Source organism: Falco peregrinus, unplaced genomic scaffold (assembly GCF_023634155.1).
Source record: "Falco peregrinus isolate bFalPer1 unplaced genomic scaffold, bFalPer1.pri scaffold_35, whole genome shotgun sequence".
In the NCBI taxonomy this organism is placed as follows: Eukaryota; Metazoa; Chordata; class Aves; order Falconiformes; family Falconidae; genus Falco; species Falco peregrinus.
Window position 1 is genome coordinate 2,038,561 of NW_026599603.1, and position 23,643 is coordinate 2,062,203.

General features: G+C 55.9%; 1 pseudogene; it reads left to right on the plus strand.

The window, feature by feature from the left end:
• LOC129783362 (hydrocephalus-inducing protein homolog) overlaps window positions 1–23,225 on the plus strand; it is a 99,323-nt pseudogene extending 76,098 nt beyond the window's left edge.
• The last annotated feature ends 418 nt before the right edge of the window (window positions 23,226–23,643 follow it).

A 23,643-nucleotide genomic window follows, 5' to 3' on the forward strand; every position in this document is an offset into this window, starting at 1 on the left:
GGTTTGGCATGGTCTGTCCTGAGTGTGGACACAGCAGGGAGTCCAGGCTGCGTACCCTGAGTTCTCCATGACCTCATTCTCCACGGAATGCCCGTGCTTTTAGCAGCCGCCTGTTCCCCAGCTTGGTGGAGGAATTGCCAGGTGAAAACCTGTGGCTTGTGAGACGCATCCTCTCGCAGCCCTGAGTGCAGCTAAAGCAAGCTCATATCTTACTGCCACACACTGGGGAAATCATCAGGGTGTCCCCTTGTGTCCCTCAGCCGCAAAGAGCAGGCTCAGATGAGTTCTTCAGCCTGTAGGACCAAGTCTAATCTAACGAGCTGGTTTAGATTTGTTCCTTCGCGGCAACACAAGCACAAGCTCAGAATACCCCTGGACAGGCTCCTCGGTGCCTTGGGAGTCTCCCTCCTTAGGAGATTTTTGCTTTTGCTTGTGGCCCTGCAAAGTGGGAATGGCCAAGAGCAGGTTGCCGTTCCTTCCCCACGTCCTTCCTCCTCGGCCAGCTCTGAAGGTGCCTGGCACCTGTCAGATGGGGGCAGAAAGCACTCCGCTGGGGTTGTTTGCAGCACCTCACCCCGTAGCTCGGTCGTTCCCCCCTCCCTTTTCGATGAAAGCCAGTCCAGCAGGGTGAATTCAGAATCCGAATGTGGGGAAGAGGAGGAGGAAGGTGTTAAGGAAAGACGCGGGACGGCTGGTAACCCGAAGCTCTTCACCTATTTTGTCCATTGTAGCAAAAGAGCCCCAGCGGTGGACTTCAGTGCCACCTCCATTGCTTCACTGCAGCCTGGTGCCATCTCCCTCGGGACTGTTCCCAATGCCCAGTTGCACCTGTCACCCCCCTTAGGCACCAGGACCCGGGACCAAACTCCCATGAGGACCGTGGGGAGGGTTCATGGAAGATGTGGCCCGGGCCTCTTGGGTGTTGCCAGATGCTCTTTCCTCCTCCTGCCACCCCACTTACTGTGCTCTGAACAGGCCCCTTCACCAGCAGCTGGATCTGCGCGAGCCTCGAGGACAGGCACGATGAGATCTGGGCTGTGACATTGGTTTCAGCAGTCTCCTCTCGCAGGATCTGAGGGGATGGGGAGGGCGATCAGGGTCACAGGGAGGCAGGAGGCTGACTTTTCTACCTGGTTCTACACAGCAGAGCACCAGCAGAGCACCAGCAGCAGCAAGGAGGCTGCGGGAGAGCTGGCCGACAGCCCTGTCCATAGGGCCATCGCCCGCCACCTGGGCATCGATATCCCTGCAGAAGGGCGCACAGGCGGAAACCGCAGAGGGATCGTCATCATCGTCCATGGGGCACCTCGGACAGGTACGTGAGCTGTTGGCTGCAAGGAGAGCGGGAAGCAGGAGAGACTTATCCTGGTGGGCCGTGGTGCTTGGTCGGCCAGTTGAAGCGAAGCGAGGCAAGCCACAGCTCTGCTGGTCCGTGAAACAGTCCCAGGCCTTTGCCTAGCTGGTGCCAGTGGTGTGGCTCATCTTGTGTCCGTATAGCTAGGCTCTTGTCCCCCCAGACGGGGTGGCCACGTCCCTCTTGCTGCATGGGACCACATTGCCTAGTGCCCGTGTTTCCTCATGGGAGCAGCCCCTAGCCCGTGCTGACCCCCAGACTGTGCCCAGCTGGCACCCACCAGCACAGGGTAGCGAACGGTGGTGGTGGGACAGGGCTCGAAACAATGTCCTGGCCCAGGGCTGAGGTCACACCACAAGGGACAGAGTCCTGGGCTGAACCGGAGGTGGAGGCGATCCACCTGCCTCTGGAGTTCAGCGCTTCTGACCGTGCTGAAGCTGCCTCCCTCGTGGTGTCCCCTAAAGGGACATGTGCTTTCTGACTGTCCTTGAAACCTGCAAAGCCTCTGGGGGGGCTTTCCAGAGCCTGTCCCTGAGAATGCTTCACCTGCAAATGTCACCAAGCCGCCTTCCTCTCTCTCTCAAGGAAAGACAGCGGCAGCGGTCGCCCTGTCCAAATATTACGGCGCTGCCTGCTTGTCCATCGACGCCGTGGTGACAGAAGCCATCTCTGACGGGAGCAGCGCGGCAGGGCTCCGTGCCTGGGAGCTGTGCGTCAGGGCTGCCGCTGAGCAGAGCCACAAGGAGACAGAGGATGAGGGTAAGGAGGAACACTGGGCGCGGAGCGGCGCTTTGGAAACCCACCACGGCCACCTGCTTCTGCTTGCTCCAGAGGAGTTTGGCAGCCCTTGGGTCTCTTGGGGAGCACGGGTGCAAGCGTGTAGAAATGCAGAGCCATTTCATAACACAGCTCGGGTGATTAAGCAGCTCTGTTTTGAGGGGTCAGACAAAGGCATTTTTACTGCCTCTGGGCTTCTTGACACACGTCCCTTTTTCTGGGAGTGGTGAAGCACACCCGTACCTTTCTCAGAGCTTTATAAAAACATTTTCTCAGAGCTGAATCCAGCTTGCTCCCTGTGGCCATCAGGCAGAACTGCTGCCCACTTGAACAAGGAATAACCCTCTGAAGTGGCTCATTAAGCTCTAGGTGACTGACTGTGAGTGTAGCTTCACAGACATGAGAGGAAGGGAAGAATAACCTCCTGGAGGAATTTTGGATGAGACTCACTGCAGATGAGCTCTTTTTCTCTGGAAATGTATTTTTTTTCCCCCTATACTGACACTGCCAGGTTGCGGAGCTGGCGCGTGCTGTGCTGTGCTCCATGTGAGACTGGAGACTTTGGGGAAACTTTCTTGGGCAGTTGTTGCCCTGAGCTCTGCAGGGTGAGGCCAGACGCTGGCCTTGGCGGGGGACGTTTTACATTGCTCAGCTTTGAACCTGGGTGGTTGGGAGCTGGTGGAAGGGAAAAGGCTCTGGGTGCCGGGTGGGGTTATCCCAGGCAGAGGGTTTAGCTTCCGTGGAGATGGGTGATGCCGGTGGGGCAGGGCTGCCCGTTACAGTCTCCACGGGAGAAGGCAGGATGGGTGCAAGGTAGGAAAATGATGGTGCTGGGGGACGAATCTTTGGCTTGATCCATAGGGGAGCTGCTGTGCAAAGTGTCACCTGTGTGCATGTTTATTAAGGAGGGACACGGGGCTGTGCACGACAAACTCTCTGGCTTTTCCGTCCTCTCTCAGCTTTATCGTGCTAGTAAGGGAAGCAGGGCAGGAGCTGCTTCTGGAGAGCAGCGCTGCTAGTGCCCAGCAGGCTGGGGGACAAGTGCTGTGTCCCTGCCAGGGGTGGAAGGTGCCCGCTTGCTCCCCGCAGCACCCATCGCCAGCCCCGCTGAGCCATCTGTCCCCTCTGCAGGTCACAATGCAGATGTCTCTCTCAGCGTGCAGTGCCACGCCAAGGCCGGGCACAGCTCAGTGCTGCGCCAGTCCAGCTCTGGGGAGGACGGCAGCCTGCAGTCCCCGAGTTCCCAAAGGCCGGTGAGCACTGCAGCAAGCAAGAGGAAGGCGGATGGCCGTGCATCCCAATCCCGGGAACAGCATCGAAGGGATTCGACAAGCTGCCAGGTGAAGCGTGATCTGCGCTGGTTAATGCCTGGGTCCTTTCTGTTGCCTCTGAGAAGCGAAGGGGCTGCTTAGAGTGGGGGCTGGTGTGTGGGTGTGTGGTGCAGAGCGCCAGCTGGGCATGCTTGGGGTGGGAACAAACCCCTGTGCTCTGGCAGAAATCTCGACTGGGCCTCAACAGTTTGTTGGCAAAGTGCAGTCCTGGCTAATGTGGCCGCAGGCAGTGGGCAAAGCTGCGGGATGCTGCGCTGGGGGCTTGCAAGCCACGGGATGTGTCCTCCAGGGTTGTCCCCTGGAGCTGCTGGCCTGCAGGGTTGGTTCGAGCCTCCCGCTAGTGGAAAACCCTGGCTGCAAGCCCAGCAATTGGAACTGTTCAGGGGTTACCCAAGTGGTTTACTTTTCTTGTGGCGTTCAACATTGCAGGGCTCCTCCATTTCTCATCTCCACCCTCCCCTTCCCTGCGTCCCTGCGCAGCGACGGCTGAGCATCGGTGGCAGCACAGAGGGAGGGCTGGGCTGTCTGAGCTGCGTGCTGCCCGAGGACTTGCTGGTGGCCATCCTCTCCGAAAGGCTCCAGGTACGTGGGTGGGGTGGGGGCAGATGCTGCGTTCCTGCTCCAGAGAGACAGGCAGCGAGGCAGTTTGGAGAGGAGGTCTGTATCTGCTCTCAGAGGAGCCCCGAGCTGCACGCAGGGATCCTTGGGGGAAGCTGCAGATGCCCCAAGGTGGCAGAACGTGGGGAAAGATCAGAGCTCGTCTGGGCTGATGCGCTGGACACAACGATGGCTGGTGTCCTTTGACATCTGCTGACAGTGGACATTTACTGACTGGCTGAGAGCCCCATGTGTGCCACAGCTGACTAGAAAAGCTGTTCCTTTTCAACTTTATTCACAGCTGAGTGACTGCTACCAGGGCGTGGTGTTTGATGGCCTGGAAACCCTCTTTGCGCACAACATGGCATCTGCTCTCCTCTGCCTGCTCAAAGCTGTTGGAAATCGGCCTCACATCTACGTCGTGAACCTGTTCCAGGATTATGTGTCCTTTAAAGCCAGGGAGACAGCTGCAAAAGAGCAGGAAGGTGAGACTTTTCATCTCCGCACCTCTCAAATCTTCCCTGTCAAGCACTCAGCCTTATCTGTGTGTATCTGGGTTACCAGCAGAGCTTGTAAGAAGTGGTCTTATTAATCCTTCCACCTTCTGCCTGGGTGTAGCCAGCGCTCAGCTCACAGTCGCTTAAAATGCAGCAGAGCAGAGCTGAGGCTGGGAAGACTTCCCTTGGTCTCTACCGTGAAAGCCTGGGCACAAGTGCCAGCTGTTGTGGCTCAGTACCGAAGCAGCAGCAGCAGCTGCCTGCCACGCTGGTGCGCAGGAGCCAGGCAAGGCGCGGGAACTCGCCGTGAACTGTTGACAGTTCAGGGGCTGATCTGAATTTTGGAGCAGGGCTGTGAGCTCCCCAGCATCTCCTGGCAGGATGATCGGCTGGCTCGGGACACAGCTGTGAATCCTGGCAGCTCACCCCCAACAGCAAGCTCTGCTAATGGTTTCTCCTCTGGCCTTGGCTGAAGGACGGGAGCAGGAAGAAGCTGCCCGCAGGGAGAGAGAACGTCTCTGGGAGATGGACGAGGATGAGTATGATGCCCTCAGTGCGGAGCAGAAAATTCAGCTTCATAACAAGATACGCCAAGTCCAGCGCGAGAGGAGGCAGAGGTCTGTGCGCCTGTAACTCCCCAGGAGGGTGCCCCTGCAGGGTTTTCCTGCTCCGGAGACCTCGGTTGAGCTCAGAGGGGTCACGGGGCGAAGGCCCGAAAGTGTCTGTTCCAAGCGGGCAGTTCCACCCCCCAGGTTCCCAGCAGAGGAAGGCCCTTCCTCCCGGGAGAGAACATCTTCTCTCCAGCTGAGCGGAGAGCCCGCGGGTTTAGACGGTGGCTGCCGGGACCTGGGCTCTGGGCTTGCCTGACCGCTGCTCTTAGAAGTGTCTCTAAGTTAATTACGTTGGTTCTCATCTTCACCCCCCTTCTTCCCCACACCAGAGGGGTTGTGGTGTGGCTTGGTGTGAGGCGCAGCTGTGCTGGCTTGGTTTAGATGCCAGTCCTGCCGTAGGGGAAGTCCTTGCTGATCTCCTAGGTTTTTCCTTCCTGAGCGACACTGGCCATAGAAGCCGGTGGCTCTTGGGCTCACCCTCAGCTGCAGCAGCAGGTCAGCCTGGGAGAAGCTCTGATCCAGCAAAGCAGCCCAGGAGGGGAGGCCGCAGGGGTTGAGGAGGATGCACAGGCTAAGTCTGAAACTGGGAGGGGGACCTGTTTAAAGCGAGCGTGTGTTTCCGCACGTCGTTCAGCCCAGGCTGACCTTACGAAGCAAGGCTGAGGTTTGGCTGGCCCTGGAGGTCCCCTCCCACCTCTCCTCACATGGGATATTCCCAGCCTCCCCAGGCTGAGGGAGGTCCACAGAGATGGCCTAACGGTTCTGCCTGGCCTCAGGGTCAGGGAACGAAGTGCAGGACCAGCTGGGATGGCGGCAAGCCCAGGCTTCTGGTGGTGACTCTCGGGCATGTTTTCTGTTTGGCTTGCTGAAGGGAGATGGAGCAGCTAGCTCGAGAGCTGGAGGAAAAGCGTCGGCAGGAGCTGGAACGCTTGAAGGAGGAAGAGCTGAAGAATTCTGAGCAGGGGAAGAGAAAGGCTGGAAAAGACCAAGAGAATGCTTTGAGGAGGAAAAGCCAGCCTGGTGTCAAGCAGGTGCGTGGTTGTTTACAGAGATGACTGAAAGCCCTGGGGACCTTCCTACGGAGCTGCGCCGTGCCCCAGGGAGCCCCACGCAGTGCTGGGGACGAGCACCTGGCAGGAGCAACATGTGGGGCTGTGCTGGGAAACAACCACCGGGGTCTGATCGTGCTGCTGCTGCACCGGGGTGTCTTCCCATGGGTTTGCTGCTAGAGCTGCTCTACTAAGATCATGCCGCCTTTGAGTCCCGGCTTCATGTAACTCCACATACTGACTACTGAAGCCCTAGGTAGTTTTAGTCCAGCGTTTCTTCCCACTCTGCCTGTGACTTACACCTGTGAGCCATGATCTGTCTGGGATGTGGGGTCTTTTCCTACATGTCTGGCAGGAGATGCCCCCAGGCCTTAGGTATTCATTAGCAGGCAGACTTTGCAAAGGATCAGCCAGCCACAGGGATGCTCAGCGCACCAGAAATGAACCCAGAGGACTGCACGGGAGTAAGGAGGTGTCTTAAGTTCTCTGCTTGGGTTGGGAACCTGTTCTGTTCCTCAGCTGGTTTGCAGGACTCCTCATCAGTCTGACACTGAAGAGTTTGGTTTGTTGAGCTAAACTGGGTACCAGCTATGTTCTGAACTGGGATCTGTAGGGTGCCTAGCACAGGTCTCGAGCGAGGTTTGGGGTGCTATTGTAAAGATCATTGCTGCCCTACAGCACCTGAGTCAGTGCTTTGAAATGCTCACTGCTTTTTTTGCTCTTCCTGCCCAGGGCATGAACAGTCCCACCAGCAACACCAACACATCCAACAGCCGGAGGTCGGAGGTCGCCAAGGGGGTGGTCGAGACACGATCTGTAAGGAAGCACCCGGGCTCTGTTGCACATTGCACAAAGGAAGATGAGCAAAAGCAGAGCAAGGTCACCCTGATGGATGCCCACCTGGCAGCGGCTGCACACCCCACAGACCTGGAAGAGGGGGAAACCAAAAATGAGGCCCAGAGTGACAGCGAGAACTTAGCCCTGAGGTTTAATATCTACGAGACGTCACAGAAGGATGTTGCGCATATTTTGTCATCCTGGGACAGGGTTCAGGGTATCCTGCTGTTCCCCCTGAACCACGAGGACGCACGGCACCCAGCAGAAGAGCAGCCCCAGCACACATCCAGCCCCAGGAGCCGGAGGGACAGAGAGAAGGAGCATCAGGGGAGGCTGGAGAAAGAGCATCTGGCAGAAATGAAGGCTCTTGAGGATGCCAGAATACCTCAGCTGGAAGGGGAAGGTGCAAAAGGGTCAGCCAGAGGCCAGGGTGTCGGGGTGCCCTGCTTGGACATCCAGGTGCTGGGCTCAGAAGATGTGACTAGGAAGATCCTGGAGAGCAGCGAGCTGCCAGCGGCAGAGCAGGTAAAGCCCTGTGAGGCTCGGAGGCTGAGCCTGCCGTGCTCCTGGGCCCCGGTGCATCGTGTCCCACCAGGTGACAATGGCACAGAGCCTTGTCCGGGCCACCGATGATGTTCCACAGTGGCTCCACAGCAGCCCCATGGCTGCGGGAGGTTCTCACCATCCCTCAGGTGGGTGGGAAGCAGGAGTGCTCTCTGTACAAGCATCCCGTCTGTTGAGAGAATTTCCCAGCCTGGAAATCATTGCAAATGGTCCCAGGGCAGGGCAGCTCAGGTTTCCTTCAGCTGAGTCACTGCAGGGAGAGGTTTCTCTCTAGGTCCCACTTGTAGGTCCTGGCACTGCTCTGGAGCCTGCCCACTCCACTGGGCATGAAGAAGCACGGTGCCCGATATAAATAAACCCCCACCACATTGCCGAAAGCTCCGTGCCTTTAAGGAGTGAGTGTGAGGATGAAGGTGACAGGAGTACAAACAGGGTTTTCTCTTACGCTTTAGGTCCTGGATAGCCTTGGACTGGGTCCCTCCGGGCTTCCCATCCCCCCTACTGCTTTCTACTCCGTGATCCACTACCCGGCAGAGCGGATGGCCCCTGCAGCAGAAGCCCTCAAGCACTTTGTCTTTGTTGTGCCAGAAGGCGCCACTGCAGAAGAAGACAAGAATGCTGCCGTAAGTCTCGTGGATGCCCCCGTTGTGCCCGAAGTGAAGGTGCCAGGGCAGGGGGGTGGGTGGGGAAGGATCACTGTGATGTCTGTAAGATGAGAATAACGGTTTAAAAAAACACCTCAAACCCTCGCCTTGCCTTGAGGTCCTGGGCAAGGAGAGTGTTGTAGGCAAAACTAGACCTGATGAGGAAGACCAAGTCCCTGGGCAGATGTGGTTGTTTATTTAGTGCTTCCCCTAATTGTTAACAAACCCACAGCTTGCTTTCCAGGAGGGGGATGTCTCGGGGCAGGTCTCACCTCTCTGTTTTCTCCCTCCCCTTGTGGCTCAGACCCCAGAGGAGCAGGTCGCCCCTGTGAGGAGCCAGTCGAGTGAGGAGAAAGCTGCGGGCAGCTGGGAGGCTGCGAGGGAGAAGCAGAGCTCCGGTCAGGGCAGGAGATGTCTCCCGGGGCTGGACAGGGAAGCACCCGTATCTTCTCCTGGGGCGCACCAAAGCGGCGAGGACATGGTCCCATCCCCGCCGAGACATGTCAGGTGAGCTGAGGGCTGAGGAGATCGCTCTGCTTCATGGCCACCCTGTCAAGTGAGGTCTGTCATCCCCAGCTCCTCAGGGCCCCTCTGTTGGTGCCTCCGTGGGATGGCGAGTCCACAGCCCTCCTCCTCGTCTTGTTTGCTCATTAGCCGTGTCTGAAGCCCTCTCTTTAACTGCCAGGCTGAGCAGCTGCCGGTGGATAGTGCCTGCCCGCGGTGAGGTGGAACTGAAGGTCCACTTCAGCTCCACGGTGCTGGGCCAGTTTGAGCAGACGCTGCGTTTCGAGATCCTGGGGACAAAGCGACTGTACCAGCTGCCCTGCAGGGGCACCTGCCTGTACCCCACCATCAGCCAAGACCCACGGTAAGGCTTGCCCCTGGGAGCCTCCCACGCTGCTCCCCCCTGGGCTCAGAGCCAGGGCTGCCCCTTGTACCCCGGTGACCTTCTGGCTCGGGCAGAGCGTGCTGCCTGAGCCGCCCAGCATCTTGTCCCATGCCTGGAGCTGGGAGTACTGGTACCGCAGCCACCAGTAAGGGTTACGGCTTTCTGACCAGGTTTTCTACTTGGAGCATCTCACAGCTCTTCATTCCCTGTTTTCTCTGCCCAGGCTGGTGTTTCCCCACCGAAGGAAGAGCAAGGCAGACGACGACATTGTCTTCAAGCAGTATGTCACGGAGACGGGTGTCTTCCACTTTGGACCGCTGCTGTGTGGGAAGTCAAGAGACTGGTACGTGCTCCCCGCCCTGAGCGAGCATCCTGATGCGCTGCCTGCGCAGCATGGGACGTTGGGATGGCACCTCCAGGGCCTCGTGCTGTCACGGACACGTCTGGGGACGAGCCGTCCCAGAGGCACAATTCAGGGCAGGCCCAGGTGGAGACCTGCCTGGGAGATGCAGGGGGCTGAAGGGCCACAGATGTGTGAACTTGAGCAGATGATGGGCAAGTGAGTCCTGGAGGAGCAGGGGAGAGACGGAGCTGATCTTCCTCCCCGGTGGGTGCCTTGGTGGCCAGAGCCATGTGCTGCTTCCAGCCTGAAGGTCACTTGGAGCAGCTTGTGTCTCCCCGCCACATCTCAGCTTCGCCACCTAAGAAATGAACTTTATGGTGTTTTTTAAAAGTGCTTTGAGCTCTACAGGTGGACTGAACAAGCAATTATTTTGCTGATGGTTTTATAAAACATTCATCCGTTTGTAATATTAGTAAGGCCTTATGATTCGACCTGCCGATATGGGGGCGTGGGGGATCTGCAGAGGAATGAAAATGGAAATTCTGTTTCCCCGTCCTCAATGCTGGACAAAGTCTGCCGGAAAAAGTTGCCATTGTAGCTGCTGGCGCATTTCTATTTTTAACATAGCTTTTTTTTTTAAATATTAGAAATTAAGTTCTCCTCTTCATGGGAGCTCTGGAGAGCCAGTGGTATTTTGACAACCCAAGCAAATGAAATCAAAACAGTTCAAAACCCAAAAGAGGATCTTTAGCCAGGCTGCTGCATGGCCTTGGGTTTCTGTTTGTGCTTTTTAACCCTTTAACTCCCAAATCTGCTCCATCCCCGAGGGAAGGGACGTTTTTTAAATTCAGCATTCCTCTTGGGAATGAATCCTCTCTATTTCCTTCCCTCAGACTTTGAGCTAACCTGTGAAATACAAGGCAATCTCGTGACTGTTTTGGAAGACAAAAGCTAAACTATTTTTAAAAGCTCTTTCCAAGAGCATTTCTTTGTACCCTGCAGGGAAGGAAACCCAACAAAGAAAGGGGGAGAACCCACGTGCCTGCAGTACCTCTGTTTTTCCAGGCATCTTTGAATTTCTAATTTGTAAAATGCTCTTTAAGTGGCCTGTGCATCATCACGCGTCTGGGCTGGAGGCACCAAGTACAGGGGTGGACATCAAAGTAACGCAAGGATGGACACACATAGCATCCAGTGTGCCCCTGAAAATGATCCTTTTTCTTGGCCTGCTTGTTGGTACATGGTCTTGCAGTGCAGCCTCCCGCTGCCAGGACATGGCGCTTTCCTTGGTGTGGGATGAAGGCGACGGTCTCCTCTGCAGCCTTTTCCCCTTTTGTGGACAGGTACAAGGCACTGGACTGTCCCAGCAACTGTGAGACGATAACCATCCTCAACGTCACCCCCTTGGAAGTAGAGGCGCGTTTCTCCTTTGAGCGCGATCTCAAGGCGGACACGTTCCTTGTAGAACCTCCCAGCCTGAGGCTGAAACCGAACGAGAAGCAGGTAGGGGACAGCAGGTAGGGCAGGCACTGGTGTAAGTGCCCAGGAGCCATTCCTCCTGCTCACTGAGTGCTCTTCTGTATTTCTTGTTTCGGGGACGGGGCTAGAAGCTGAGCATTTGGGCGTACCCCACTTCAGCTGGTCTGGTGGAAGACAAGCTCGTCTGCCGCGTTAAGGAGAACCCAGAGCCGGTGGTCTTCCCCCTGTGCTGCCAGGGGGTGAAGGTGGAGCTGAGGGTCAGCCCCAAGCACGTGCATTTCAACAGGCTGCTTCTGCACAGGTCAGTCATCTCACGGCCCCTCTGCTGGGGACGGGTGCTGTCGGTGAGCTCCCCTTCAGCCTCTCTGGCTGGCTGCATGGCCCTTCAGGCTGGATGTTGGGCTGGCGTCCCTCTTTCTGCCAGCAGTTCCCGGTCTCTTGCTCACCGTTCCTTGCTGGCTTGGTTCTCCCAGGACAGCCGCAAGCTCTGTAGCCCCCAGCAACGTGGTGCAATGGGCATCTTGATTCATTTGTATCTCGTCTGCTGGTTCGGAGAGCAGTGCAGTTGCTCCTCCTTATGTCCCTTCTGTTGGATACACCGTTAGCACCCAGCCCTTCCCCAGGACCTCACCTCTGAGACTTGTGACACAGAGAAAACATTTAACTAATGTTATGGATACTATAAATACTGGATGTGTATAGATAAAGATATATATATAAACTAATGCATAGGGCTGCTCCAAGATGCATTCAGTTGCAAGGCCTATCCTGACCATCGAGCAGCTGGTGCAGGGTGTCTTTCTGCCTCTGCAGGGAGGACAGCAAGACCCTGGTCCTGCAAAACAGCACCCTGCTGCCTGTGGCCTGGCAGCTCTGTGGGCTGGAAAACCTGGGCGAGGACTTCTCCGTGTCACAACGCGAGGGCATCGTGGCTCCGCGCACGGAGTTTGACGTGCATCTGTATTTCAAGCCCACAAAGGCTCTCAACATTGAGAAGAAGATCCGACTGGAGGTGAGGGGGGGACTGTGCCCTCCCTGGCAGGGCAACGAGATCTTCGGGGTGGAGGCTGTGCTTGAAGGGTTCCCTGCAAAGAGGGGGACAAAGGATGAGCCTTCCTGAGGTTCCTTTCTACCCGCATCGCCGGGGGGGCAGGCCCTTAGCAGCAAGGAACTTGCTCTTATAGCTGAGCTTCAGGGGGCATGTGTGCTGCTGGGCCAGGAAGAGCTGCACCTGAGGGACACAAGGCTGCTGTGACCCCAACTTCTGCTGCCTCAGCCTGGGTTCACCAGAGCACATGGTGCATCCCTGAGCATCTGCGTCAGCCCAGACAACCAGGCGCTGTGTCCTGAGCGCACGTTACAGCCACCTTGCCGCTGTGCGTGGTTGAACGCTGTTGTTTGGTTGTCCAGACCTCGGCATGCTCCCTGCGCCCATGCTGGAGCCTGTCCAGGGCTCTTAACGGAGAGCAACAAGCTGTCACCCTGGGGTTTTGTTCCCCGTGGTTTGGGGGCTGCACTTCAGTGAGGATGCTGGGTGATTGAAGAGGAGAGGGTTGACGGTCAATGCCACCTGCTCTGGGACACCTCACAATTCTTGAGGTTGTTTTTCCATCGCTGTGTCTCCCCGGGTGCTTCCGCGGCAGCACTCCCTGCTGAAGGAGTGCCGAGCTGGGCTGGTAGGGCTTCTTACTGCAGCAGCATCTCGCTGGGTCAGCCCGTGAGATGAGCAGGTTGGGAGAGTTTGGGAATCCACAAGTGCTTGTCAAGCAGGGGAGGCCATGGTGGAAGCAGCCAGCAGAGACAAGGACTCGTACGTTGTCTACCAAAAGAATTTAAGAGAACGGTCTAAGCAGTGTTCGTTTCTCGCTGCCTCAGGTTTCAGATGCAGAAAACATCCTGGGGATTGTCCAGACTGAAAATATCCTCATTTCTGCAGAGGGCTATGATGTTGCTCCAATCATCAGCATTCCTAAAGGTCAGTGGATGCCCCAAAACAAAGCAGTCTGGGTGTGTTGCCTTGCCTTGGCAGGTGAGCAACCAAAGCGCTTGGGATGGGGTAGCATGCAAGCGTGGCCCAGTCACATAAAGCGCGTATCCTGCAAGTTGAGTGGAGTGAAGGGCTGTCAGGGCACAGCCAGCCTCGAGTCTCTCGCCCCTGAGCTTTGCAGTGTGCAGGTTGGTCTGGGGGCTTAGAAACAACAGCGATGTGAGCGAGCAATTGGCAGCTCCTGAGGGCTCAGCAGGGCACACAAAGTTGTCGGATCAGTGCTTGGAAGCAAGAAGACAGAAACGCAGCTCCTCACCTGCTAAACCCTGCAGATACTCTCCGAGTAAGAAGAGCAAGGGCAGCAAAGTAGCTAAAGAAAATTTCCAAGAATGGAGACTTGCTGAGAAGGGTTTTGGGCTGCCTGAGAACTCCAAGTGTCATAGAACAGTTTGGGTTGGAAAGGACCTCAAAGATTGTCTTGTCCCAACCCCCCTGCCATGGGCAGGAACACCTTCCACTAGTCCAGGTTGCCCCAAGCCCCGTCCAACCTGGCCTTGAATGGGGCAGCCACAGCTGCTCGGGCAGCCTCTGCCAGTGCCTCGCCACCCTCACAGTGAAGAATTTCTTCCCAACAGCTAATGTAATTCTCCCCTCCAGTTCAAAGCCATTGCCCCCTGTCCTGTCACTACAGCCCCCCCGGAAACACCTGTCCCCACCTTTCTTATAAGCCCCATTTCAGTATTGAGAGGCCAATTGAAATTGGCCTGGAAGTGTTGAAATATCTGTCTTGTCACTTGGTGTGGTCTGTAGCAGCTCACTAATACTCCCCGTTTCTTGCCTGGCTCTGCGGGTTTTCTGCAGGTGCAGGTGGCACCGTGGATTTTGGAGTCCTGAAAGTCCTGGATGATGCAAAGCAAGTGCTGACTCTGAGGAACAAGGGGAAGTACGAGATTGCGTACAGGTGGGTCCAGCTGCCTGGTCTGTGAACGTGTGGTGCCACCATCTGCCCAGGCCTGCCTTCTCCTCCTGCCCTTGGCTAGAACCGCTTCCCGTGCTGGCTGCCTCGTGGTCTGGTTAAATAAAAAGCCCGGGCTCCCTAATCTCAAAGACTTTAAGGGAGAATGCAGCCCCACACCAGCAGTCCTTCACAGCTGAGCAGGAACCAGAAGGAGAGACCCTGAAATTGAAGCCACTCACTGCTGAGATCCATTGCCTTCCTCTGAGGGGCAGCTCCTTTCTCTTTATGACTCTTTAAAGGAGGGGATGAGAAAATTGGGTGTCGAGGTTAGTTTGCAACACTCATGATGGTCTGCACTCTGTCAAGATCTGAGATTCCCCAAGCAGAGCTGGACTCATTCCCTTTTAATTTTTTTATGGTCTTATGTCAAGTCCTGGCTGTGCTGGTGGCACTTGTACTTTTAACTGCAGAGGTCTTTGTTCCTTCCCTTTCTCCCCAGTTTCCAGCTGAAAGCTGCAGGCACCACCATACCAGACCTGGCAAGCCACTTCACTATCCAGCCGCAGAAGGGCCTGCTGGCTGCCTCCGGGCGCCCTGTGCAGGTCCAGGTGTTCTTCCACCCCAAGACGGAAGTGAATATCGAGGACAAACCCATCCTGCACTACCAGGTGAGCTGCCCCAGCCAGGCAGTGGTGGCACAGCACGTCTTGGGAGCGTGAGCAGGACAGGTGCCTTCTGGAAGGAGGGCTTTAGCTGGGTAATTCTCGTAGGTGACAGCAATGTCTCAGAAAACATTTGTGATGCTTCCTAAGCGGAGCTGAAAGTCTGGCTCCGGAGGAGGCGTTGAAACAGGGAGGATGAGCTGGTGGGGACCTGGGGTGGGATCAGGGAACAGAGTCAGAGGCTGGCCTCTTTGCTGGTTTTACCAAGCCCTCCTCTGGTTGCAGGTGATGGAGCCCAGCATCTGCGGAGGAGGCGAGACCGTCGCCGTCATCCCAGTGAGGGTGTCGGCGAAAGCTGTGTTCAGCAAGTACAGCATTCACCCCGCCTCGCTCATCAACTTCGGTGCCATGGTGAAGGGCAGCAGGAAAACCTGCACCTTCATGCTGGAGAACAAAGGCAGCCTTGACTTTAAATTCCTCATCTACCGAGCAGACCAGGACGCATCCCGATTGCAAGAGAAGAGGTGAGAGAAGACCTGCACCACCTGCCCTGCCTGAGGAGGCACGACAGCATGGCTGGTGTGTGACAGGCAGCCCAGACACCTGGGTTATTGTCCAGTTCACGTCACCTGCTTGTGAACAGGGAGTGGAAAAATGCCTCAGTGTCCCCGTGTGTCGGGCAAAGCTGGTGATACAGCTGAGCTGTCCGTAAGCTGCAGGAGGTGCCGCCGGGGGCTGCGAGGGGCAGGGAGGCTTTCCTCGGTGGGGAGGGGAAGGTCAGCTTTGGCTTCAGAGGAAGACGGGGTGGGGGCTCAGCATGATGGACGTTTCTGCTTTCTCCTCTTAGTGGATGTCAAATGAAATCTGCCCACTCTGGCAAGAGTGAGAACTTACACCAAAGGACTTCCTCAGCCAAGAAAAGCAAGCGCTCGCTGCAGAAGGTTGCCAGCCCCTTCATGCAGGTGGGTGGCTCCCGCTCCCCAAGACACACTGCTGTGGGTGCTGTGGGAGGACGCTGATGGGGACTCATCACCGTGGGATGGGACATGGTCTGCACGATGGAGGTCCGTCATCTCCCAGCCACAAGCAGAGGCAGGAGCTGCTCAGTTGCACTGACAGTCCCGTGCTCCGGCTCAGACTTGGAGTTGTGGGGTCAAGACAGAGGAGCAGGTCCCGTGTTTGGTGGCTGCTAGCCAAAATAGGTCTGTGAATACCACAGATGTGGGCACGTTCCTGTTTGAAGTCCCACTCCATAGATACCAGCTGACCTTGTGTTTTCGTCTTCCCAGTCCCCTCTCTTCCCTCCCGTCACTTCTCACAGTTATTTCTGCTCTCCTGTTTTACCCCTGAGGCTGGAGGATCCCAGCTAGCACCTTCACCTTTTACACCCAAACTCCTTCCTGTGTGCCAGCCAGGACAGGCCTGCAGCTCCTCCTGGCTTGTTCCTCTCCTCCTGGCTTGTCCCTCTCGTCCTGGGGCTGCCTCTGGGCCGTGGAGTCATCCCTCCCTGCCCTGGGACTGGGGGCTCGGCCTGGCTGGAGGTTGAGGAGTGGCGTACTCCTTGCTGGGGATGCTCAAGGCTGGGCTGCTGGACATCAGCCTTCTCCTGGGACTCTTTCTGCAGGCTCGCATCACTCTAGGCATGTTCACGGTGTACCCTGGCTTTGGTTCCATCCCTCCTGGGGGCCAGCAGATGATCACGGTGGATTGCTCTGCGGAATCACTGGGGACGTGCGAGGAGCACCTGCGCATCGATATCAGTGACAGAGACCCCCAGGACAATCCCCTCGGCATCCCCTATACCCTGCTGGCTGAGTCCTGCCTCCCAGGTACGCCCCGTCCACAGGTTCCCGCAGCCAGACCTGCTGCTGGTCAGCACCTGAACTTACTGCTTGGTTAGAGAGGCGCCCTGACCTTGAAGCTAAACCCTAAAATCCTCAGAGGTTCCAGTTCTTTTCAAGTCAGCCAGCGGGGAGAGGCTGGGAGGGATGCATGGAAGGATAAAAGGAAAGCAATACTCCTTGACTGGGACTGAGCTCCATCCTCGCAGCCGACTCCCTGCCCAAGGCTGGGTTTTGCAGTGACCTGGACAAAAAGGGTTTATCAAGCCTTCCGAGAGGCCAGCAGGGTCCCGAGAAATTCATCAGGAATTCAGCATTCAGCCCTCCCTCTGCTCTGCTCGCAGCATTTGTGGTTGATGACATCGAGTCCATCTTTGAGGAGCACCGAATCTGCAGCAACGTCAACCTCTGCCAGACCCCGCAGACGGTGCGAGACAAGGGTGTGTATGTCAGAGATGAGAACAAGTTTATCTTCACCGATGTTCGGGTTGGGCACCGGGCCACAGCTCGCTTCAAGATCCACAATGTCAACAAAGTCCCCTGCAATGTGGTCCTTTCCATCAAACCCGTCGCCGGTGAGGTAAGAACAAGAGGCCAGGGTGACCGTTGCTCTTTACAGGCTGCGCTGCCTTGTTCTCCAGACTCGCTGCTTCCTCTTGCCCGCACTAGTCCAGCTCCGTGCAGGTCAGGCTGCAGGGGGGAGCAGCAGTGCCAGGGTGGCAGTTCTGAATTTGGCACGTCTCGAGCAAGGCTTTGGCTCGCCGCTCTGGGTCTTTGGTGGGAGACCCAAACCCTTCTGCACATCTCTTGGAAGCCCGCTCGGAGGGGGCCTTTACTGGCCTGACGTGCCTGGGCTCAAAGCAGACCATTCCCTCAGGCTCCCTGGCCTTTTCCTTCTCTTTAAAGGCCAGTTTGAGGTTAGTCGCGGGGTTTCCGTGCAGTGCCCCCCTCCCTTGTGTGCTGGGGTGGCTGCCCAGTGCTCAAAGCCAGCTTTTGCGCTCCTGGGCTCCCTGTGCAAGGTCAGCACCGCTTTGGAGTCACCCCCTGCGATGGAAGGAGCCTGCCCAGGGCAAGCAGGAAGGGAGACACGCTGTCTGGGGCTGTTCCCGCTGACGCATATAAGAATAAGACTGCGTAAGAAACACCGAAGGATGTTTCCTCCTAACAGGGCTCTGTGGGTTCCCCCAAGTTTCACAGCCCCATCAGGGACATTTTCAAGGTGGATCCCGTTCGGATGTGCGTGCCCAGCTGCTCCCACGCCTTTGCTACGGTGACCTTCACTCCACAGATGATGCGGAGCTACCAGTGCACTTTTGAGGCTTCCCTCGATGTCCTGGCGAGGTAACTCCCCCTGTGAAATCTGGGCGGGGGGACCTGCCTGATGGCTGCCCCTCCTCTGGGAGGACCCCGACCTCTTGTTAACCCTGATGCTCTCAGTAGCCTTAGGCAGAGTGCTTAGCATTAGAGAATAGAGGAGGCGGTAACTACTAGACAGAGTAGAAGGAGAAGGGGTTATAGCTTAGCCTCGAGTGACTGTGAAGACAGTGCAGCATTTGGCAGCCAACTGGGAGTTAGTGAATCCGAAAGAAATGGAGATGTGCAACAGTTGAGCTGGGGCTTTCCAAGGACAAAGGTTTAGATGAAGCCGTTTCTGTGCCAGCCAGCCAGCGTGCGTTATTTCCTCCTTGTTTCTGTTAAAATGAGATGATTGTATGTGATTACCTGGGGTATGTTAAGCTATTCTCTGTCAAAGGAGCGACTGGAGCCCTTCTAAAAGAGGAGCCCAGTTCCCCTGTCCTGGGACGTGTGTACCAGGGCCCTGACCGGCTCTTCCCCAGCCGTTTAGTGGCTGAGTCAGGACAAGTCAGCTTTCTGCTCTAGTACGCAATTCCTTTTTTAGCGTCCTTGGAAATAATCGTTACTGATGGTGCTATTTATTTTTCCCTTCTTGCTTTTATACTATTTCCATGCTGCGCTCGTGCTTTTTGCATGTGTCTCATATCATCGCAGCCAGTGAATTTGCCATGTCTCACCTGTCGCCTCATTATTTACCTGCTGTGCTGCACGATTCGATTCAGTGACATGTTCTTTAACTGCTACTCTGGAAGGCTCTGGCTCTTCAGAGCTCTTGTGAATGGCCCTGATCGGACTGGGAGGAGGGGGGTGGAGGAGACCTGTGTCGTGGGGTACAGGAGCACCAGCCAGGGGAAATGCAGTGGTTGGCCCCTGCTTTGTTGCTTGCCAGGTGGGAAATTGGTTAGTGCCAGCCGTCATGATTTCTCCTCTGCCTTTCCTGCAGCCCTGCAGCAATTAAAGCGCAAAGCCTGACCTTCCGTGTCAGTGGAGATGGGACTCTGCCTCGGGTGACAGTCCTGCGCCCGGTACTTCACAGTAAGAGAGGGAACCCTCTGCTGGTCTTTAAGAAGCTGTTGCTGGGTGATTCACAAAAACTCCCTCTGGTCCTTCGTAATGGTGGCACCCTACCTGTCCAGGTGAGGACCTGCTCAGGAAATGCTCTGGTCTGGGAACAAGTGCTTGTCTCGTGGAGAAGAGGTCCCAGGAAGCATGGCAGACCTGGAAACAGCTCTCAAATTCTTTTTAAGCAAATGAATGACTTGTAATTTCCAGGAAGAGAGTTCCTCTTGGAAATGCGATTTTTCTGACTAGCCTATCCTTTTCAGTTAAATACAACGCAAGAAAGTTGGTGGGGTGTTTTCCCCCCATCTCTCTTCTCACGCTTTGATTCTCGGGTGGGCACGTGTGATGTCCTAGTTGCATTAGATTGTATTTGATCCCATTTTACTACACTTTAATGAAAAATTCTGTTCATTACTTTTGTATCCCAGCGCCTCTGAACACTTCTTTTTTCTGTCTAGTTTTACTTGAACTTTGTAAGTTTAGCTACGAGCTGTGTTTGAAGCGGAGAAGCATGCTGGATGCCCCGTGCTGGACCAGCACCAGTACGGTGCCAACCCACGTGCCAACCCACTGTACCCACACCAGTGTGGTTGTGCTCTGTGTTCCTTTTTCTCAGTTGACGATAGACCTGTTGGATGAAGCGGGAGTTTTCTTCTTGAAAGCCAGGCCCACCACACAGTGCGTCTACCAAGCTGGGGGCGTGAAGGAGGACTCTCCTGCAGGACGTAAATCCAGTAAGCGTGAAGCGCGGTCATCCACACAGGGGAGAAATGTGTGCCCTGCTCTTGGCTTGGCCAAGCAGCCGCCAAATGTTAGATGTTGTTTCTTTGCTGGGGCTCTCTGTACCCCCAGCTTCTCATGTGGACTCTGCGCAGGGCTTCCTCCTAGAAAGTGGTTGGAAGTTTTTTCTGTTCCTCTGGACATGGTGGGTTGAGTTGCGGGGGCCTATCACCACTTCAGCGGACTATCTGAGGTCTTTGCTGCGTGTGAGAGTAGCAGCCTGAATGGAGGCAGCCCCTGAGCCCACAGCCAGCCAACAGAAGCCAAACCCATTCTTTGGCTCAGCTTTACGTGTGGCAGGAGCTGACTGACTGCAGTTTGAGTGAGCGCTGGGTGTTAACCTGTGTTTAAGACACTTCAGCAGTGATACGCGTGGTGCTGTCGTAGCCTTGTGAACATAGGAGGAGGGTCTGGCACCATTGGTGGGAGAACCTGTGCTTGGAGGCAGCTGGGTTTCAGCCCCTTACGCCCCACGGAAATATTTCAGCGGTACAGCTGTATCACTTGTCGCTGATTCCATTGCTGTGCAGAGAGAAAGCCTCACACCGCTCTCCTGGTCCTGCTCCGTGGGGAATTAGCAGAGTTTGACGTGCTTTTCAAACCCACCCTGGCCCAACGTGTGGAAGGCAGGATCCACCTGTCAGTGGTGAACAACCCGTATGAGGAGACCGACATTCAGCTGGTGGGCGAAGGCTACGAGGATGACTTCACGCTAGATAACATCCACGGACTGGTGGCAGACAGTGAGGAGGAGGAGAATGCTGAGGGCAATCTAGAGGAAGACGTAATTGAGGGTAAGAGAGGAAAGGCTGCCCAGGTGGATCAAGGAACAGGAAAACAGACGTTTCTGCTCACCCTGTGCCGCGCACCTGCGGTCCAGCTTCAGCAGCCAGATCCTGCTGCCTTTTGTAGCCTGCAGAGGCTTAAGAGGCAGCTTGAGAGCAGAAGAGAAGATCTTCTGTCAAGGGAGAAGCTTGCAGGCTAGCAGGGAAGGGTCAGAGATACCCACGTTCAGCTGGGTATCTCCAAAAGGAGGGCTGCCAGCCCATGGTATGCTATGGAGATGAAGCCTGTGCCTAATGATTTGTGCCCTCGATATACGCAGCCTGTGCTGTCACCCCCTGACCTGGCGGTCTGGGAGCGTGCTGGCTCTGTGCAGAGGGGCAGTGCATGCTGTGCTGCGTGGCTGTGCACAGCCACAGCCACGGGTTTAGGCATGTGGCAGGGCGCTTCCATGGAAGCGGGAGGATGGGGAACTGCGTCTCCCCAGGGAGGAAGGCTCGGAGCAAGGAAGAGTTGGCCACGCCTGTCTCTGTGGATGTGAGGGGGGTGGATGGACCTCAGGCACACTGAGACCTCCTGCTCTCATTCCTAGCAGCTGCCAGAGTGAATCACATCCCGTTTGGGGACTGTCACATTGGGAAACCCTACAGCGTGACCTTCACCATCACCAACCGCAGCAGGACGGAGGCGATGCGGTTTGAGTGGCTGGCAGACACCCCATTTCACTTCTCCCCCAAGGTGAGTTTGGATGGCTCTGCCTTTTCCCATTGCTCCAGCCCTGCCCGGCGGGTTCCCAGGAGCTGGCAGGGAGTCACCACGTACCGGTGAGAGCCTGTTTCAGTGCCACAAAGGAGCTGCAATCCCTGGCTTAGCTGGCGCGGGGCTGTCAACCCCACAGAAAAGGCTCAGTGTTACGGGAGGTGGCATCTTTTGTATTTTCCTCTGTCAAACCTCAGATGAATACACGGTAAGAGGCAGATTCCTGGCACAGCTGCTCACCACATCGATCTCTTTGCTGTCAGTCCTGCCCTTGCTAGTGATTCCAGTTAGGTCTTGGCTCTCTGGTTCTCCCTAGGTGGGACACCTCCATGCTGGCTGTGCTAAGGCCATCACAGTGACCTTGAAATCAGATGTCGCGGTCACCTTCAAAATGCACCCTGTGAAGTGCAAGGTGGCTAGGATCACCTTCGCGCTGCCGCCGGAGCAGATTAAAGACTGGGATGACTGCCTGCGCACCATCAAGTGGGTGGATACCACCATGAGGGGCCCAGGAGCCACGTGGCCTGTGAAGAAGAAGGTAAGAAATGCAAACAGGAAAAGCTAACGGAGCTGCTACAAAAAAACCCTGGCAGGCCACCATCTCTGCTGGCTGAGCAGCTCCTGCATCCTCCTGACGTTTAATCCATCCGTGAGGTTCACCCGCAGTGGGTTTTGGGGGAGAGGCAGATGCAGTGACCTGTGACACCAACACAAAATGGGGAGGTCTTTTGACAAGACACGTTTAGCCACATGCAAACTACCGGTCTCTGCCAAAAGCTGAAGTGTTGCAACCTGTTTGAACGGGAGGGCACATTTTACGATTTTATCACATTTTGAGGTGTTAAAATTTCTTCATCAAATTCAGTGCCTTTTCACCAACAGGGAGTTTAAGGCGCTGCACTCTGACTCTTGTTTTGGAGTGGAGAGCCACACTAGTGCTCTTGTGTGTGCGCTGGCCAGCCCACCGGCACATGGTGGGTGAGCTGTCAGCTCTGCCTACACCGATAGCAGAGATTTTGGTGGTGGTGCCCATGTTGTGTGGGATGTCTCATTGTGGAGCAGCCCGGGCGCTGCGTGGCAGTCGTGCAGCAGTCTGGAGAAGCATCGCTCCAGAAACTGCCACACACACGTACCTGGAGTGACGGTTCCTCCCTAGTTTCTGAGCCTTTTTAAGACCTGTAAACCACACTTCTTCCCCGTCAGCAGCAGCACTCGGAGGCTTTCCTAGTGAGTTCGTCCCCATTCCAAAATGCCCGTCCCCAGCCCTCACCAGCGTGGCTGTTGCCCCACACATGGTGTCTGGAAAGCACCTCCCGCTAAGACAAGAGGGAAAAGGTGCTTTCTGGTTTTGTTCAGTCTTGGGGTTCTCCATCCACAGACCTCCCACAGGGGAACTTAATCCTAATTTAGAGGCCTGCTGGATCTGTAGCGGGCCATGAAAAAGGTCTGACACTCTACAGGGTTGAAACACAGGGAGAGGTACCTATGACCCGGTCATTGTCCCCATGGGTGTACTCTCAGTCATGGTGGTGATTATGGTGTTCAGTCGGTAGAAACAAACACTGTAATGGAAGGGTTAAATTTTATCACCTTCCCGGGGAAATAAATGGGAATGGTCCTTTCTAGCCCCTGTACGTGGCTGATCTTGGAGGCCAAAAGCCTCCTCTTGCTCAGCCGGGCTTTCTAGGCTCTGCTCAGTGATTCTTCCCTTTCCTGTTTGGAGGTGATCGAGACAGACCCAGAACCAGCTCACACTGTCCTGGAGGAGAGCAGCCGTGAGGTGGAGCTTTGCCTCAGTGCTGTTGTCGACTACGCTGAGCTCAAGCTGGATACGGACACGATTCAAGGAAGTTCAAGGAGACCTTGCTCTTCCAGATGAGGACATTCACGTGAGAGCCAGAGGCCAGGCAGGGACCCGTGCGTGGGAGCTGCCTTTGCCCAGGGCTGACCTGGTGCCTGCTTCGCCGGAGCCGTGCCGTGCTCTCTGGTGGCCTCTGCTTCTCCTTCTACTCGTGGTCTGGCGAAAATAAAGGCAATAAAGTGCCAATAAAGGCAAAAAACCCCCACTGACGTGTTTATTGCTTGGCCACTTAATAAACCTCTTCTAATTTCTAACTGGGTGATTAGGCCTGGCGGGGGGTGGGGGCAGGGGGGTGTGTGCTGCTGCCTGCTGGTTCTGAGGTTTCAGCTTCCACACATCCTGGGCGCCTGGAGATGCCTCACATGTGGACTCGAGTCCCTTCTAGGGCTTTGTGTTCAGTCTCACCTGCTGTTCTTCTCTTTAAACAAGTCATGTATTGTTTCATCCTGTCCAAGTCCTGGCAGGGTGCTGGGGCCTGCGTATCTGCACGTAAAGCCAAGCAGGAGATGGTGGCCACCATCCTGCCAAGACGTGCCAGGAAAGGTTCGATTCTGCCATGCCTTTCTGCTGACAACAACCATGGGTTTGCTTCCATTGCGTGTTGCCTGTCCTCATCTGCTCG